The 18,454-nt window shown below is 43.4% G+C and overlaps 2 long non-coding RNA genes across 2 annotated transcripts; both read right to left on the bottom strand.

Annotated features, from left to right (window-relative positions):
* Positions 1-212: 212 nt before the first annotated feature.
* On the bottom strand, positions 213-11,509 carry LOC121104283. The gene is made up of 2 exons (XR_005836577.1): positions 11,448-11,509; positions 213-1,158 (listed from the first exon to the last, which is right to left on the bottom strand). It is a non-coding gene; the product is annotated as an uncharacterized LOC121104283 (long non-coding RNA).
* A 70-nt stretch (positions 11,510-11,579) lies between these two features.
* Positions 11,580-17,079, bottom strand: LOC103679433. The gene is made up of 4 exons (XR_572936.2): positions 16,590-17,079; positions 14,798-14,966; positions 13,823-13,986; positions 11,580-11,636 (listed from the first exon to the last, which is right to left on the bottom strand). It is a non-coding gene; the product is annotated as an uncharacterized LOC103679433 (long non-coding RNA).
* Between the last annotated feature and the right edge of the window lie 1,375 nt (positions 17,080-18,454).

Here is an 18,454-nt window from a genome sequence, read left to right as displayed (position 1 = left end):
GCAGCTGCTTGCTGTGTTAGCTGATATTAGCACCTCTGCAATCCAGGGACCTGCGTAAGTATGGAGCCCATCAATGCCACCCCATTTTATTTGGCCGTAGGGCTTACCCTGTCTTCTTTCGGAATGCCTCTTAATAATACGGAGTATTTGTTTCTCCTGAAATTCTTCTTTTGTGGTAATGTTTACCAAATGAAGGAACAAAATTATAGTTAGAGTGGCACAAGAATTTTAATTGCAGAAAAAGGGAATATTGATTAATTTAACAATGTCATATTCTTAGTGAAAAAGAATGTTGAAGCAAGAGAAAACTGACCTCTAATATCAGCTCCGCCTAGCTGTGCATGGGGTTAGTTAAGTAACTTTTCTGAGTTTCTGCTTCTTCATGTATAAAGCGAACACAGTAAAACTTACTTGCTAAATTATAATGATTATCTGAATGTATGAGTCATACATGGGAGAGTGAATTGTGCATAGTAGGTCCTCAATCCATAGCAAATAAACACTTTTGCTGATCCAAAGAGACCCAGACCCTAAGTTAGATAGCAAAACTTAAAAAAAAAAAAAAAAGTATCTTTCTTCATCACGGATTCTAGCACGTGGATTACAAACTGGTAGTTTCATTTGGATCACATGAGGTATTGAAACACTTTGAACCTGTTGCCAACATTTAAATACTGGCAGATATATTAACACTGTTGGATGACTTCCACCCTCTAGGAGGTACATTTTCACTAGAAGTGTCAGAAGAGGCAGTAGGTGTTGTCACCTACAAATTAAACACTGTGTTAATAATTCACTAATTTACAATGAAAAGCATCGGCAATTTTAGGAATCAGAACTCAAGTCTTCTCTCATCAGCACATTCTCTTCTAGGAGGAAATGCACATGGATGGCCAGATTGTAGACAAAGGATTTGTTGGTGAAGAGAAATTCAGAACCAGGGGCATGTTCAACAATCCCAATGGCCAGTGATATCAATCTATAATGAGCTCAACCAGCCATGTCCTCCACTAGGAGAGAGCTCCAAGGGGTGGTTGCCTGAGTCTTCTCTCTCTAATGGACAGCCCTGGAGAACAGCATCAACTTGTAATTCTTTTGTACCCTTGATTCTCCTTCTTTTGTTAGGCTCCATGCAGATGTCGTTCAGTTCCAGTCCTCCTATTAATAAAATTGGTAAGTGTTGTGTGTTAGTAGAATGTCTTTTAAAAGTAAATTGGAAACAAGTTTACTGGGAAAAAATGAGGAAATAATTTTAAAAAAGAATGCATTTAACATTTTATTCCAAAACATTTAAATGTATCTTTATGTGCCAATCTTTTTGATCTAGGGCTAACGCCTGTTCTTTCATTTTTACCTCATTTCCCTTGCACAACGGCCATCTGTAAGACGTCATCTACAATTTCCTTTTAGATTTCTTTAAAGTGGAGCAAGAACATAAAGATCCCTATGAAACAATTTGAGAGCAGAATCCTAGATTTTTACAATTTCAACCCGAAGTTGTCTCCTTTACATATCACTCAATGGCAACTTTAATGGGCGTCTGGGTGGTTCAGTCAGCTAAGTATCTGCCTTCCGTTCAGGTCATGACCCCGGGGTCCTAGGATGGAGCCCCGTGTCAGGCTCCCTGCTCAGTGGGGAAACTGCCTCTCCCTCTCCCTCTGCCCATCCCCTCGCTCATGCTCTCTATCTCAAATAAATAAGAAAATAATCTTTTTTTAAAAATGGCAACTTTACTAAAAACACCTTCATCACGTTTTTCACAGCATCTAACTTAATTTTCATCAAAACAAGAACCCATCATATTTTGCACTCATTATTTCATCAATTGATAAAGTATTTTCTTTAACTGTACAATTACAAAAGGCACAACTGACATAAACAGGTTCGAGAACAAACCCAACTGACTCTAGGAAAGCCTATAACATAATTGGTTGACATACAACAGACGGGACTTCCAGCCGGAAGTTTTCAATGAGATGCGGGCATTCATCAGTATGTCTTACAGAGAAAAGAGCACATCAGTTTATGGCTTCTATACCTGGTGGGATCTATGCTCTCTTAGATACAGTCACAACCCTCTCTTGCCTACCCGAGAATATACTCACTATTTAGCCACCCAATGAGTGATTCTTAAGTCAGGGAGATTTCCTTCTCGTTTATCAGTAGCTCATTTTGTAGCTCCAAGTTTGGGACTTACCTTGCTAGAGCCACTACCTGGCGCTCCCAGGATCTGTTGCAAGGATCAAATGAAACTGTATCTGTGAAAACATTTTGTTAAGTCAACAGCTTTAATCCAAAGGCTGTCATTCATTCTGTGTGTATTTATCACACCGTCCTGTTAGGTGGTGGGTTCCTTGAGGGTAGGAACAAAGTCGTTCTGTATAAAGCCAGCAGATACTGCCCACACGGTGAGGACCAAGATTGCCTGGCAAGGATTGGTTTTATATGGATATATGTAAGTCTTCCTCGTTGTTCTTATCTGCCAGGTACAAGCCCATGCTGGAAAGAAGATCCTGTCAATTCTGCCTGTCCTGTAAGTACTGAAGCATTGTCAGTGATCAAGAAAATAATGAATTTTACAGGACCCTTCACTCCAGAAGCTGCTGGTGGCAGCTCCTCGGAATTAGCAGGGATGACAATGGAGATTGACAAAGAAGACGAGCAGGTGGTTTTGTCTGAAAGGAGCAGTACTTTCACATAAACCACAACTCAATTTTTTGACATGTTTCTTTGCTCTTTCCTATGCTATAAGAAGTCTGTTTTTGCAATCGTTGAATACATTTTTTTTTTTACAGGCAAAGTTTCTGTTTTTTCAGGAAGGATAACAACCTGCTATTACTGATTTATTTCTTCCCGGTCACTGATAATATCTTTGTGGTGTTTCTTTTCTTTTTTCTGTTCTTTTCTTTCTTTCCTATATTTTTTTCAAAGGTGGTGGGTGGTGATAGAAGCCTATAAAGAAGTGTCCGTTACAGATAAAAAGCATCTGAGTTCTTGATGTCCCAAAGCCAGAGCAAATCTTCTAGGCTCAAATATTCAACAACAATGGTTCTTAAACTTTAACTGCATCAGAATCTCCTGGAGGGTTTGTTAAAACAGATTACTGGACTCCACCTCCAGAGTTTCTGATTCAGTAGGTCTAGGATGAGGCCCCAAGAATTTATATTTCCAACAAGTCCCAAACCGATGCTAACACTACAGGTTTGGGACCATACATTGAGCATCACTGCCCTAGCCCTAGAATGTTAGTTCAGCTACCATATATAAAACCCCTACGATGTGCCAGGCTCTGTGCTGGGGACCCCAAGATAGGCGAGACTCATCTCATGCACTTGAGGAGCTCGTGGTCAAAGTGGGGCATTTATTTAAGGGAATACAGTATCAACGTTCTTTCTCTGGGCCTCCATTTCCCTCCCCACGTCCCAAGCCTCTGGTAGTACTATCTGGTAGAACTCTCTTTTTGACACTAGCTCTCCCCTTCTCTGACTGGTTCCAGAAGGTCACAGTTGAAAAGGAACCCTTGGTTTCTTGAGGAGTAGGTGTAGAAGACTGGGGCCGATTTCTTTTTATTAACACGTCAGTGCAGCTCCCTTCTGGGCCAGGAAGGCACTGAGGAAGGATCTGGAGGGGCCTGGACACAGGTCAGCATCACTTTGGTGTGGATGGCAAAGTGGGCATGTCAGAAATGATCCCCCCAGCCAATCTCTAACCCCCAAATCCTTATTTCTTCATATCCAAATGTCACCCTTAATTTAAAGCTTGGCTTAGATGCCATCATGTGTGTGAAGCCTTTCTTGGCCCTTTACCGTCCGCTGTCTCTATCAAATGCCCCCCACCCCAACCCTGTGAACAGTTACAGCATTTTATTCTTGCCTCTTCTGGGGCAGCGGCTTCTTCCTGCCTTTTAGAATAGCCCAGTCTTCTCTCTCTTGCTGACTGAATTCCATCTTTTCTCAGAATTCTCCACTACACATGGCACCACGCCTCACACAACATTCAACACACATCAGAGAAATGAAGAATGAATAAACTGAGAGTTCATGCTACAGAAATCAGTTCTTTCCCCAGACCCACAATGTGAAGCAAAAGAAAGCGGAAGAGAAGTTCGGATAGAAAGAAATGGAACATGGCGTTGGCTAGAGACTGGACTGAGGGGATTGTAGGCCTTGCCAGGGATTGTGATTTGGTTGAGGATCACGGGAGTTCCAGAATTCCCTCATTCACTCAGTTGTTTGCTTAGCTTTTCCTTTCTTCTTTCGTGTTCCTAGTGTGGCCAGGCTGCCTTGGCAGGATCTGCTCTCACCCTGAGCCCTCCTTGAAACAGAACTCAGCATTTGATGTGTCCCTCAAAACAGACCCACAATGCCCTCACAGAAGAGAATTTATTAAAGATTTGGTGGAGGGAAGGGAGAGGGGGTTGGCCTCACACACCCCCGAGGAAAGACTTCTTCAGTTCCTAAGGGGTATCTTGCTTCCCTTCAGAATCCTCTTCCAGGAACTCCTGGCCACTCCCTGCTGCCTTCCCCAAACAGCCCCTAAAGCCCTGTTTGCTGCCCCCAAGGACTTTGGGTCTTCCCAGTTGTAATACTTCACTCTACAAAATGGAACTCTAAGAGCCAGCCAAACACAATCACCTATGTCTCCTGAGCAAGTTCTCTGGGGGCCCCAGAACATCCCTCTCGCACGCTCAGTCTACACAGACGTATGAGCTCCTATTAGCCAACCTCCACGCTGCTCTCTGCTCAGTGATCACGCTCTTAGGGAGTCCCCTCCCACCCAAATTAAAATGGCCATGAAACCTCTGCTTTATTCTTCCAGAATACCTGCTCCTAGTGCTTTGACCTGCCTGCGAGATGTCCAACTATCCCGAGGCCACAAGCTGAAAGTACCACAGGGGAAATCTCATAGAGAGGCTTGGGACTGTGTTAGAAGAGAATGAAACGCCCAGCCAGCCCTTAGCTGCTCCAGCCCCAGCTATCTGAGTCACTCCAGCTGAGGGCCCAGATGTGGCATGCAGCAGAGACAAACTCTGCCCAAACTGCAGATTCCTGAGAAATTAGTAATTGTGGGGATGGTGGTTATATAGCAACAGATAACAAGAGTACCCTACTACCGAACCGCTAGCTCACTGGGCACTGGGAAAGCCAGGAAGACACCATTTCTTGAGGCTGTTGGCACAGGACACACCTTGGGAGGTCCTACTGTTGTCCTATGAGTCCCAAGTCAGCTCCAGAGCACCAGACTGAAGACAGCCCTATCTCCCTACTTCTTCATAACCCTCTTTGCCCTGTCACCCCTCCTCCAACCTTCACTGGTCCTATGCAAAGTCACATTCTGTTTTTAGAATCCCCAATGGGTTTCATGGCTCCCAGGGTAAAATCCAAACTTCTTATTCCTTTGAACGATTTAGCCCCTCCATAAGGGTGTGACCTCATCTCAAGGACTCTCCCCCACGCTTTCTCTCCCACCACTCCCAACCCCACTGTCTTCTTTCAGTTCCTCCAACAGACCAAACTTCCACTGCAGAGTCTTTGCCCTCCCTGTTTCTTACCTGAATGTTCTTTCCGCACTGTTCCCAGGGGTGGTTCTTTTTGCTCCTCTTAATCGGTCTCTCTCAGCTTTGAGTCACCCTGAGTTTTTCTGAGTTACCCTCTAAACACGAATCCCAGTATCTCAGTCCTTATTTTTGTGATAGCGCTTATCTTAGTTCCAAAAACATTTTAAAAGTCTACCCAATTGACCTACTTGCTCTTAGTCAATCAGCCCCAGATGTAAGCTACAAGAGGTCAGGGACTAGATCCCATCTTGCTGGTAGCACCCAGGAGTGTGCCTTACTTATAGTAGGTGCTTGATAGACATTTACGGTTCTTAATCCAAGAACTATTCTTGCACCTGTATGTAGAATGCAGGAAGCTTTCACATATCCACCAGAACCTTCTTGCCAAGATTTCCCTTGCTCGTAAAGTCCTATGACTGTCAAACACTATAAATAGATTGTATTTCTAGATACTACCGAGTCTAGAAGAAAAAGAATTTTCTAGCTCTTATAAAACCAGTATTAACTTTTTTAAAAAAAAGATTTTATTTATTTATTTGACAGAGAGAGAGACAGCCAGTGAGAGAGGGAACACAAGCAGGGGGAGTAGGAGAGGAAGAAGCAGGCTCCCAGCGGAGGAGCCTGATGTGGGGCTCAATCCCAAGACTCTGGGATCATGCCCTGAGCCAAAGGCAGACGCTTCATGACTGAGCCACCCAGGTGCCCCAGTATTAACTTTTAACTTTTTATTATAGACAATTTCACACACACACAAAAATAAAGAAAATAGTTAAATGTACCCATGCAAATTCCATCACCAGCTTCAACAAAGAGCAACAGATAGCCAATTCTGTTGCATTTATTTTATCTCCCACTACCCTCCATATTAATTTGAAGCAGATTCTAGATAGCACATCATTTCATCTGTAAATAGTTCGGTATGTATCTGAATAGTCTTTTTTTAAAGAAAAAAAACATAACCGCAATAAGCTGGTCACACCTAAAAATTACCTAACATCATGAAATATCCAGTCAGTGTTCAAATTTCCAATTGTCTCATAAATGTCATAAATTGGGTGGTTATCTCTCTGTGTCTCTCTCTCTTTTTCTTCTTTCCAGTTTGTTTAAAACAGGATCAAAATAAGGCCCACACATATGCTTGGTGGATGTGTCTTTTAAGTCTCTTTAATCTTTACAGTCCCCTTCTACCTCTGTCTCTCTGTTTCTCTGTCTGTCTGCCTCTCTCTCTCTTTCTTTTACTGCAATTTATTTGTTGAAGAAACTGGGGTGGGTGTCCTCCAGAGTTTCCTATTGTATTCGTCTTCTTGGCTGCCATAACAAAACAGCCGGGACTAAGTGGCTTAAGCAACAGAAATTTATTTTCTGACAATTCTGGAGGCTACCAGTCCAAGATTAAGGTGTTGGCAGGGTTGGTTTCTGGTGGGGCATCTTTTCCTGACCTGTAGGCAGCCACCTTTTCTCTGTCTCCTCATATGGTTTTTCCCTCTCCTTGTGTGTACTTGGAGAAAGAGAGGGATCTCTGATGTCTCTTTCTTTTCTTTTTCTTTTTTTTTTTAAGATTTTATTTATTTATTCGACAGAGATAGAGACAGCCAGCGAGAGAGGGAACACAAGCAGGGGGAGTGGGAGAGGAAGAAGCAGTCTCCCAGCGGAGGAGCCTGATGTGGGGCTCGATCCCATAACGCCGGGATCACGCCCTGAGCCGAAGGCAGACGCTCAACCGCTGTGCCACCCAGGCGCCCCTGTCTCTTTCTTTTCTTATAAGGATTCCGTGTTATTGGATTAGGGCCCCACCCTTATGATCTCATTTCACCTTAATTACCTCCTTATATGCCTTATCCCCCAATATAGGCACATTTGGGGTTAGAACTTCAATATATGAGTTTGAGGGGTAAGAGGAACATAATTCAGTTTAAAATACCTGCAGTCTGGATTTGGTTGATTGCATCCCCATGGTGTCATTTAACATGTTCTTATGTCCTCTGTATTTTCTGTATCTCTTTTGGGTGGGGGGGAGAGCATGAGCAGAGGGAGAGACAGAGGGAGAGGGAGAAGCAGACTCCCTACCAAGCCATGAGCCTGACGTGGGACTTAATCCCAGGACCCAGGGATCATGACTTGAGCTGAAGGCAGACACTTAACCGACAGCCATCCAGGCACCCCAATATTCTGTACTTTTGATAAGACGATTTCATATTGGTACTGTATACCTCCATTTATAATACTAGTTTATATAAATGAAACCCATGCTTATTAATAGGCTTATAGTTTAATTATCCAAAAATGGAATTCAATTCCTCAAAGAAGTCAAGATACAGAGTATATTTTCTTGTTTAACCCTATCAAATTTTTCAAAGCTAAAGTGATAAAAGTCAATAAAGAGAGCTAATATTTAATAAATACTATGTGACAGACACTTTGCCTCCACTCTTCAGAACAATCTTGTTATGTGGGAATATTGTTTCTTGCTTTTGCCAATAGAGAAAATAAGATTTTAGGAAATCTTCTTAAACTGGCTTTTTAAAACATTTTCTCAAAAATTTGGTCAAACACCAAGTGACTTGAATTAGCTTTTGAAAAAGCTTTAGACGGGATTGGGTGAGGCATTAACTTATGAGAGTTCTCCCTGGGAAGTCTAGAATAGGCTGCGTACTAATATTCACCGAGTTAGTAATATCGAGTTTCACCACAGTGGCTCAATCCATGGTGAGACTAAAATGGAAAATTCATGTAGATGAATACACTCCCCTCAACCTCATTATATTTCCTGTCATTTGTTTGAATTCTCACTACCTGTGCTTCTTGCTGTGTTTACACATTTTCACCAATTTTTTATTAAAAACCCTTATTTGGTTGGACACTAGCCCTGCAGAGTTGTTTAATTTTGTTTTTATAAGAGGATTATTGTATATGGGGTTCTATAATCCACTTTGTGGATTAACTCAGTCAGTCTTCACAACAACCCTATCAGGTAGGTATTTTTATCATTCCTATTTTATAGAGGAGAAAAACGGGGGTCAGAGAAATGAAGTAACTTGTCGGAGGTCACCCAGCCGGTGAGTGGTGGCATTTAGATTTGGATCCAAGCAATCTGGCTCCAGGGTCTGTTCTCACAAGGTCAGAGGCTTTACGTGAACTCAGAGCCTTCTTTAACATTCAGATGTCAAAGGTGTGGCCCTCACAGACCATTGTTCGTTAGGGCGCCATGATGCCACAGGTGTCATGATGCAATATCTGGCCCACGACTGCCTCTCTCAGTCTGTAACTTCTTGTTCTCTGTCAGCCAGACATGGCATATGCTCAGTTTCACACCGGAGCAATTCAAATTCCTGAAAACCAGCTTACACATCCAGTAAATTCACTCTCAAGCACGACAGGACCCTCCCAGCCAGTCTTCCATTTTCCTCATAGCAGGGAAGCCTTTTGGGAAAAGAACTTTGGGTCAGAAAACCCAAAGTCAAGGGAGTGGATGATGCATGATGGGAAAGTGCAGCCCAGCATGTGGAACTGAAGCAGAGAGGAGGGAGGAGTCTGCCTAGTGTTCAGGGTATGAAGGAAAGAACCGACGTGGTCATGTGCTAGCTATTCTCTGACTGCCCCCACACTCCTGAGTCCCTTCTCCACCTTCCTCTGTCCTGCTTACTCAGGGAAGCTGATCCCAGGGGACTGTATCAGCCGGGCTCCCTCTCCAGCTGGCTTCTGATTGGGCTCGGTAATGAGAGGCACTCTCAGGAGACTGGAAAGTGGGAGGAGAGAAGATTCAGCTTTGCACCCTATCCGTGGCCTTGTGTGGCCTTGGCTGTGCCCTTCCACAGCCACACCTCCTCAATAGCTCCGGCCACACAACCTCTGGCAAGACCCTTTTCCCTTGCCCCTTGCAAGCCTAAAAGGGTGGCAACAGCTTCCAGCTAGTCTCTAGGTTTGCCTCGACACCCTGTTTGTTCCCTTGACCTGAATCACACCTCTATAAGCAGTTCCCTCCTTAAAATCTTTTCAGTTGTACCATCCGGATGAGGTTGATTTCATGCTGGAACTTTGATTCAGGCACCCAAGTGTGCACATGGGCTGAGCAAGGGTGAGTCAGAAGAACAAGAAAGGGCAGACTGGGGTGGGAGTGTTTGGGGAGCTGGCCCTGCACCAAAGGGTAAATGTCAGATACCCTCAGACATAGTGCTGGCTGGGCCCAGCAGGTGATTTTTTTTTTAAAGATTTTATTTATTTATTTGACAGAGAGAGAGAGAGAGAGCACAAGCAGGGGGAGCGATAGGCAGAGTGAGAGGGAGAAGCAGGCTCCCCGCTGAGCAGGGAGCCCGATGCAGTACTCGATTGCAGCACCCTGGGATCATGACCTGAGCTGACGGCAGATGCTTAACCGACTGAGCCACCCAGGCATTCCCCAGCAGGTGATTTTAAGAGGACTTATTTACCATCCACCCATTTGGGTAGTGGGGCAAAGCCCTTTCTTCCATATGAGAATGATAACCCAAGCCCTTTATGGTCTTCTCTGTGGCCAGCCAGGGCACCATGACTCTAGAACGGAGCTTTACATGCTTTGCTTTTGTTTTTGCAAACATTGCAACATGCCCTTTCTAGTGTCGAAGTTAGATGTTCCTCTGCCTCAGTTCAGACCTTGGCTCTACCCCCTTGTTAGCCATGTGACCTTGAATAAATAGATAATCCCTCTGGGCCTCCATGTTCTCATCTGTAAAATGGGGATAATAATGGGTTTGGGGCAAGGACTAAATGACCTACTACATATAAAACTCTTAGCACAGTGCCTGACACCAGAAAAGCCTCAAAAAATATTATTATCTCCACCATTTATGTAGCTACGTGACCCTGAGCAGTTCACTTCACCTTCCTGTGCCTCTGTTTTCTCCTCTATAAACTGGAATTAGTAACACAGACCTCCTGGGGTGTAAGGAGATCAAAATGAAGAAAATGTCAATGAAAGCATTCTAGAAACTATAAAGCATCTTATGAATGCAAGGTCTTTTAAATATATATATATATATAATGATTATTATCACAATTAAAAAACTAACGAGGGCCCCTAAGAAATGTTCCAATAAGTCTTCACACCATTATCCGTAATGAGATGGAGAAGTAAAATTTTTTTTTAAAGATTTTATTTATTTATTCGACAGAGATAGAGACAGCCAGCGAGAGAGGGAACACAAGCGGGGGGAGTGGGAGAGGAAGAAGCAGGCTCACAGCGGAGGAGCCTGATGTGGGGCTCGATCCCATAACGCCGGGATCACGCCCTGAGCCGAAGGCAGACGCCCAACCGCTGTGCCACCCAGGCGCCCCTGGAGAAGTAAATTTAATAATAAGGCCCATGAGAAGGTCTTAGATTAAAAAAAAAAAAAAAACAAAAAAAAACTACGTACAAAAAAACTACTTACAAAAAAAAAAAGGTTAAGAAAACTTCTGAGAAGTGGATTTCGTTTCATTTTGAGACTAACAGCTTAAAAGTACCTCCTGAAAAGGAATTTCTAGCACAATATATTATCCAAATTCACTGATCATTAAGCCAGGTAGGAACAATGACTAAAGTACACTGGATCAGATGCACTGAAGTGAGTAAATCACCCCAGGAGAACCCGCTAGAAGAGTCCCCCACTTCCCCAACCGTCCAGAATGGACCACTCCTCTCCTCGGGACAGCACACCTCCCTGCGCACACCCAGGAGGCAGATAGCCACGGGCCAGGGCCCAGGGCCATGACCGTGTTTATGGAAAATTAGACTCTCAAACTAGACCACTTTCGTTTCCCTGCCTTTCATCGTCTGCCTTTCCCTTCATAATAATAAAAGCATTGACTTTGTGGTAAGGGTTTTAACATCTCGATACTCAAAGTATGGTGTGTGGACCAACAGTATCAGCATTACCTGGAACTTGTTAGAAATGTTCAATCTTGAGGGGCGCCTGGATGGCTCAGTCCGTTAAGCATCTGCCCTCGGCTCAGATCATGATCTCAGCGTCCTGGGACCGTCAGGCTTTCTGCTTGGCGGAGAGCCTGCCTCTCCCTCTCCCTCTGCCTGCTGCTCTCCCTGCTTGTGCGCACGCTCTCTCTCTCCCTGTATAAATAAAATTAAAAAAAAAAAGAAAAAAGAAATGTTCAACGTTGGGCCCCACCCCAGACCTGTTGAATCAGAATCTGCATTTTAACACGTTCCTCAGATGATTCATAGGCTCATTGAAGTTTGAGAAGCACTGTTTTAGTCTTTCTGAACCTCATACTTACCTTGCAAGGTTGTTGTGAGGAGGAAATGTATTCAATGTGCCTGGCAAGTCCTAGGTGCTAACTACATTATCATCTGTACCTGGCACCTGGCACTGTCATGCCTGTGTGCCCAGCTCCGTCAGCCTGAGCCCTTCTCCTTGGCCTGGGCTTCTGAAAGCTGACCTTAACTTGCTTACTCAGACTCTGCCGCTGGGCCAGTGCCCCAGACTGACCTCAACTCTTTCCTTGGAGTCCCTGGCAGACTCGCTGGGGCCCGTTGCTATAGTTCTCGGCACTCCCTGCTGACCTAGACTGTTCTAGACTCATCCTTGCCCTCCCCAAGCCCCACCTCTCTTGGCCTGTCCCTACATTTGGATACCAAAAACCCCACAGCAGCACTTATTTTAGTCATGTTGCCATTACTCAAAATGGCCTTGGAACTGCTCCTTGGAATTTGCCTTCACAACCTCACACGACACCTGGCCCAGCAGAGGCACTAACTAAATGTTCCTTAGGGGAATGAATGAAGAACAAGTCTTCATACTGGGCCACCGCGTTTGGGTTTATATCTCCTTTGGGGGATCCAGTCTCTTTGCTTTTCCTTTTTTTCACTTTTCTTTGCCATCCAAAACGTGTGACGCAGAAGTCTAGATGAGATTTAACGTTGACCCAGGAAAAAAGGGCGGATGAGCATGCCTGACTTGTTTGGATTCTAGACCTCAATTCTCTATCCAAGGAAGCCCTTGTGGCCCCACAATATATTATCACAATTAAAAAACTAACGAGGGCCCCTAAGAAATGTTCCAATAAGTCTTCACACCATTATCCGTAATGAGATGGAGAAGTAAATTTAATAATAAGGCCCATGAGAAGGTCTTAGATAAAAAAAAAAAACTACTTACAAAAAAACTACTTACAAAAAAAAAAGGTTAAGAAAACTTCTGAGAAGTGGATTTCGTTTCATTTTGAGACTAACAGCTTAAAAGTACCTCCTGAAAAGGAATTTCTAGCACAATATATTATCCAAATTCACTGATCATTAAGCCAGGTAGGAACAATGACTAAAGTACACTGGATCAGATGCACTGAAGTGAGTAAATCACCCCAGGAGAACCCGCTAGAAGAGTCCCCCACTTCCCCAACCATCCAGAATGGACCACTCCTCTCCTCGGAACAGCACACCTCCCTGCGCACACCCAGGAGGCAGACACACACCTCACTACGATTCCACACTGGGGCTTCAGACCAGAAGGTAATAGTGTCTGGTCCTAGCCTGGCCCTCTGTATTTAAGTGGCTATGGGTTATCGGAGTCCTGTCTCAATCTCCCTCACCAGCCAGTACACCCATCTCCTGGCTTCTGCAAGTGTGAGGGCCGGAAGCTTCTACCTGTGACCTTCTTTGGACAATTGCTATTGGATGAGCCATCTCACCTAGAAAATTTGGGGAGGTGTCATCCTCACTCTCACCCCAAGCAACCAGTGACTGATGGATACAGGGGTATAAAGCCCTGTCCCCCTGCATCAAGGTGGGATAACTCTGTAATGCGGTTTACATTGCAGAGTCCCCACAGCACAGGCCAAGGCAGGAATTTACCTGAGACCACATCCCTGATTGGCTCATTCCTTTGCTATCATGCTTCCCTCACTCTCTTACAAGTTTCTTTCCAGGGCATTCCTCAATAAACTGCGTACACCCAAAACTCTTTTTCAGGCTCTGCTTCTTGGAAAACAGACCTAAAACAGTGCTCCGTGGGTGAGTGGCAGGACAAGGTTTCTGTGTTCAGGATCCTGAGTGGTCACCAAACACCATCTCGACACCAGTCCAACATGACTTACACTGGCATCTCCTCCCCACTCCCATCAGCCCACGGAGGCCCCAGAGCCAAGTCTAAGGTAGAGGGATGAGGGCCTAGGGCTGTATTGTCCAAAACAGCAGCCCCTAGCTACACGAGACTGCTGAATACTTGAAATATAACTCATGCAAATGAAAAACTGAATAGTTAATGTCACTTAATTTTAATTTAAAAAATTGATACTTACTTCAATTATTAGAAAACTATTAAGCATGTTTGTAACAACTTGGGTATGTAAATCTACATTTTCTCAAGTTGTAAATTTTTTGAAATCTAGAATTCCAATGAAAATCTAGCATCCAAATTGAGAGGTGCTGTATGCATAAAAAATGTATACCGGGTTCCAAAGATCTAGTATTAAAAGACAACATAAAAAATATTATTAGTATTTTTAATGCTGGTTACATGTTAAAATAATATTTACTTTGTTAAATAAAATGTTATTAAACTTAATTTTCAAAATATGGCTACTAAAAATGTTAAATGACATACATAATAAGAATACGCACCAAGTACACATGTAATAAGAATTAATGTGAGGACCGGACAGGGTTCTGGAGCCCAGATTGGAACGTAACCAACCAGGGACTTATAAATGCCGAGCCCCAGAGATGTTAAGATATCTCAGTTGCTCATATAGCCTCTCAGGAAACTCCCACGTCTCAAGTGGGGTTCCCCAGAAACAGACATTGAAATGAGGATTAATGTGCAAAGCAATTATTAAGAAAGTGCTCCCAGGAGAAGCTGGTAGGAACTGGAGGACAGGATAGGGATGCAGGGAAAGCTCAGCATGTGTGATTTCAGCAGTCCTCCAGAGGCTACCTTCAGCCTAATCCAGATGGCAAATTCTGGAGTATAAGTTATACTTCAGAGGTTGCCCCAACTCAAGGTGAGGGAGGCTGGTTTTCATAGCCCCCTACCAATCAGTCCTTTGTGTAAGGCCTCCTCAGCAGGGGACCTAAACTCCTGGGTATGTCCTGCTTGTGATACTAGGCAGCTCTAGTTGCCCAAAGAGAGTTCTAGGAAAAAGAGTTACAGGTATAGACTATTGAAGGCAATGTACACTGAAGCCAGGGAAGGAGTGACCAGAAACAGTAAAGAAATCTGAGGATTCTGGGGAGTGCATCAACAATGTCCACTGTATTCCATCATGGAAGGTCACCTGCATACATCTCTTCCTGGCAGCCTGAAGAATGTAGCTGGATCAGCAACCTTATGCTCTCTCTTCAATTTACCTTCTGGTTTTCAGAATGTTCTCTACAGAGTTTCCTCTTGGGTCACCATCAAGCCAGGAGAGCCCAGCTGGTAAGGGCTCCATACCCTCTACCCTGCTAAAAATGAAGCAATTCCACTTTTATTTGTTTTATGTCTTGGGCTTCCAAGTGTGCTTCTGCTTAACTGTAGGTCTCTGCAGCTAAAAGAAAGCCTTGAGAACTACTGTGATAGACCATGGTCAAAATAAGTGTATTAGTTTTTTATCACTACATAACAAATTACCAAAAACTCAGAAGCTTAAAATAATATACATTTTTTTTCTCACAGTCTCTATAGGTCAGAAGTCCAGGCACAGCTAAGCTCAGAGTCTCATAAGGCTGCCATCCAGGTGTTGGCAAAGGCTGTGGTCTCATCAGAGGCTCGACTGGGGAAAGATCTGCTTCCAGGCTCCTTCAGGCCACTGGCAGAATTAATCTCCTTGTAGTTGTAGCACTAGGGCCTGTATTCTTACTGTCAGTGGGGGCTCCTGTCAGCAAATATGGGCCACTCAAAATTTCTTGCCACGTGGGCCTTTTCCTAGGCCCTCTTGTGGCATGGCATCTTACTCCTCCGAGGCCTATTGGAGTCTCTCCAATGTGTGCTAGCAAGACAGAGCTATATATGTACATAATAACATAATCGTGAGAGTGACATATAATAATATAATCATAAGAGTGACACGCTTGCCATATTCTAGGGTGAGTTCCTAGTCCCACCCGCACTCAAAGGGAGGAGATTATAACAGGGCATAAAAATGGAACCATACTAGGATCTATCCATGACAATGGTTATGGAGGGAGGATGTTTAATTGGAGGCATCTTGGTAAAGCCTTGCTGTGTAGGAGAAAGCATTGCTACATTTCTAATTCTTCCATTCATACCAACCTGGTCTTAAGCAAGCAAACAAGGTCTTTCCTGTGCAGACCCTAAGTGATATTGCTCTATTCCCTTGCTTTTTGACCTCTCATATCTGTGTGCATTTTGAAAACACATTTTCAACTGGTGTCTCTGGACCACTGTTTCAGTTTCGAGTTCTCCCTGGCTAGTTACATAGCCCTATCTCTGTATTCTTACAGCTGTTGCCTGTGGTCCCACACCTAACAGTCTTTTTTCAGTTCATTTCCTGCCTCAGTTTTCATATATTTGATCAGAACTGTCACATGGGGAAAAACTATAGCTCACTGGATCAAACAAAGTACATTATAATTATTAAATAAGCAAATCTTGGTTAAATTTCTTCAGTTAAGAAGAAGCTATTTTAGGTGAACTGTACTTGACTACCTTGATAAATTTGACATTATTTAGATTTTCAGTTTAGCCTTGTAGTAATTTCCAAAGAATGTCTATAGGACACCAGATCTTTAGGGAATTTGGCCAGCATTACTAAAAGTCACAATTTGCTGAAAGCTTGCTGAATTTAGAGTTCACATTTTATGTAAAACTTCAAGACTTTGATGCTTCATAGTTCCAATTTATTATCTAAGGTCTTAAAATGTCATGATACTTTATTTCACCAATGAAAACAGTTAATAGTAAACGTCAGGGAATGAAACAAAAACATGTTATTCATCAAGCATTATCAGAAAAAAAAAACAAAACTAAGAATCCCCAGAGAAACAAAGGAATTTGAGAACTGAAGATCATTTCAGAGACTGACTAATCAGGAATGGCAAACATTTAGCATGTATGCCTCAACTTACCCGGCTGGTGCCTGTGGCAGACATCATCAATCCATCACTACATTCTTCTGCCAAGTCTGAATAGAGCTTCAGAGTTCTCTGTTCTCGGAAACTACTACTGCTTTAGATAAGGCTCTTTAGTTACAAGTAATAGAAACCAACTCGAGCCACCTTGAGCAAATAAGGAGGAAATTCACAGAAGCGTACAAGGCTGTCATAAAATAGTCAAGGAAAAGAATGCAGCTAGGCCTCAGGAACCAGGAACCAGAAAGCCAGCAGAACTCTGTCCCTTACCTCTGCGTGTTTCTGCCTGCTTGTTTCACTTTTGCTCTCTGCAGTCTGGCTTTCTTTGCATCTCCAATCTGCTTGAGGCCATGTGGCCACTCCCAGCACCCATGTTTACTTATTCCAGGTACAGCCTCCGATAGTGACTGTGTCTGAATCTCGGCATCAAATTCCCGAGGGAGAAACTCTGACTGTGCTGGGGTCAGGTGAACCCCCCTGGTCCCATAAGCCCTAATCTAAAGGGAAATGACAGCACTCAAAATGGCCACCTGGTGCCCGCTCTTGTGGAATGGGGAGCCGCTCTCAGAGAGGGCAGCGATGGCTCACATCCTGAGCAGAAGCTCAGAGATGCATTCCTTTACTATTATCAATCAACAGGCAGTGGCATCTAAATGAAACATATTTTCTTCTTAGGGTCTAGCTCAGGGTGGACTAACAGAACGTTTGTTGATAATGGACACGTTCTATTTCCGTGCTCTCAGATGCGATAGCCACTCACCACACTGCGCGCTGTTGAATATTTGAAATGTGTCTGAGGAACTCAGTTTTCCATTTTATTTATTTTTTATTTAAATTTAAATAGCTATAAATAGCAAGTGGCTGTCATATTAGGCAGTGTAGTTTAAAAATAAGGAAACTGAGCTCCCAGACCACATAGCCAGTTAATAACACAACTGGAACGGAAAGCTTGCTCTCCTCTATCTTTTAAATGTTTCCATCCTATTCCTTTTAATTGAGGAATCTGCATAAAATTTTCTCAGATAATTCAAATTTGCCATTTGAAATGTCCATACCAACCAGTCTTTGATGTAAAGCTTCCTGAGGTGTACTGCACACTTCCCTGCCTTGGAAAAAAGCCGTGTGGCCATAATTGTAGACTTTTCTTAATAGCACAAAGTGTGAACCTCAGTTGTCATTCTGGGTAGTAATAATGAGGCCCTCAGAACAGGGCCTAGTGAGGCTTCCAGGGCTGTCTTCCCCACACTTAATGTCTCTACAGCTGGGAGTGATTTGGCTGTTTCCTCTCGCCTTGTCACATCTTGATGTGGTGGCTTCTGACAGCATCCCACCTCCCTTCACTAGCTCAGCAATGAACCAAGTACAGGAACTTGATCCATTCGTGAGCCTAAATTCACCCACGATTCTAAACCATTAGGCCTGGGGGAGTTTCACAACTGAGTCAGGTACACGGGGTTTTATATAAAATTTTCCACAATACACAGTTTTCCTCTTAAAGGTCTGTAATGACGTGAGTCTCATGAAAGCTGATTGAGGGATAAATGGTATACGGTTTCATTCTACTGTAACTGTGCCACTCTGGATACGTCAGTATCGCCATGCTTAGGGTACGAAGGCAGGACAGGGCTGTGCACAAAATATTTAGAGAAATGAGACCGAAACTAGGTGTGGATTATTTTAAATGACTTTCCTGAGCTCTTTTTCCATAGTGTATTTTCAGGTCATGGGATAGTAACAGTTTTACAAATCTTTTGAAAATATTCAAAAACCAAAGTGAATTCTAAGAACACTAAAAGAAATAATAATACATTCATTGCCATACTCTCTACTTATATAGGGGCCAGACTTGCAGTAATTGGATC

Source organism: Ursus maritimus, unplaced genomic scaffold (assembly GCF_017311325.1).
Source record: "Ursus maritimus isolate PB19 unplaced genomic scaffold, ASM1731132v1 scaffold_20, whole genome shotgun sequence".
Classification (NCBI taxonomy): domain Eukaryota; kingdom Metazoa; phylum Chordata; class Mammalia; order Carnivora; family Ursidae; genus Ursus; species Ursus maritimus.
This window is presented reverse-complemented; position numbering and strand designations above follow the sequence as displayed.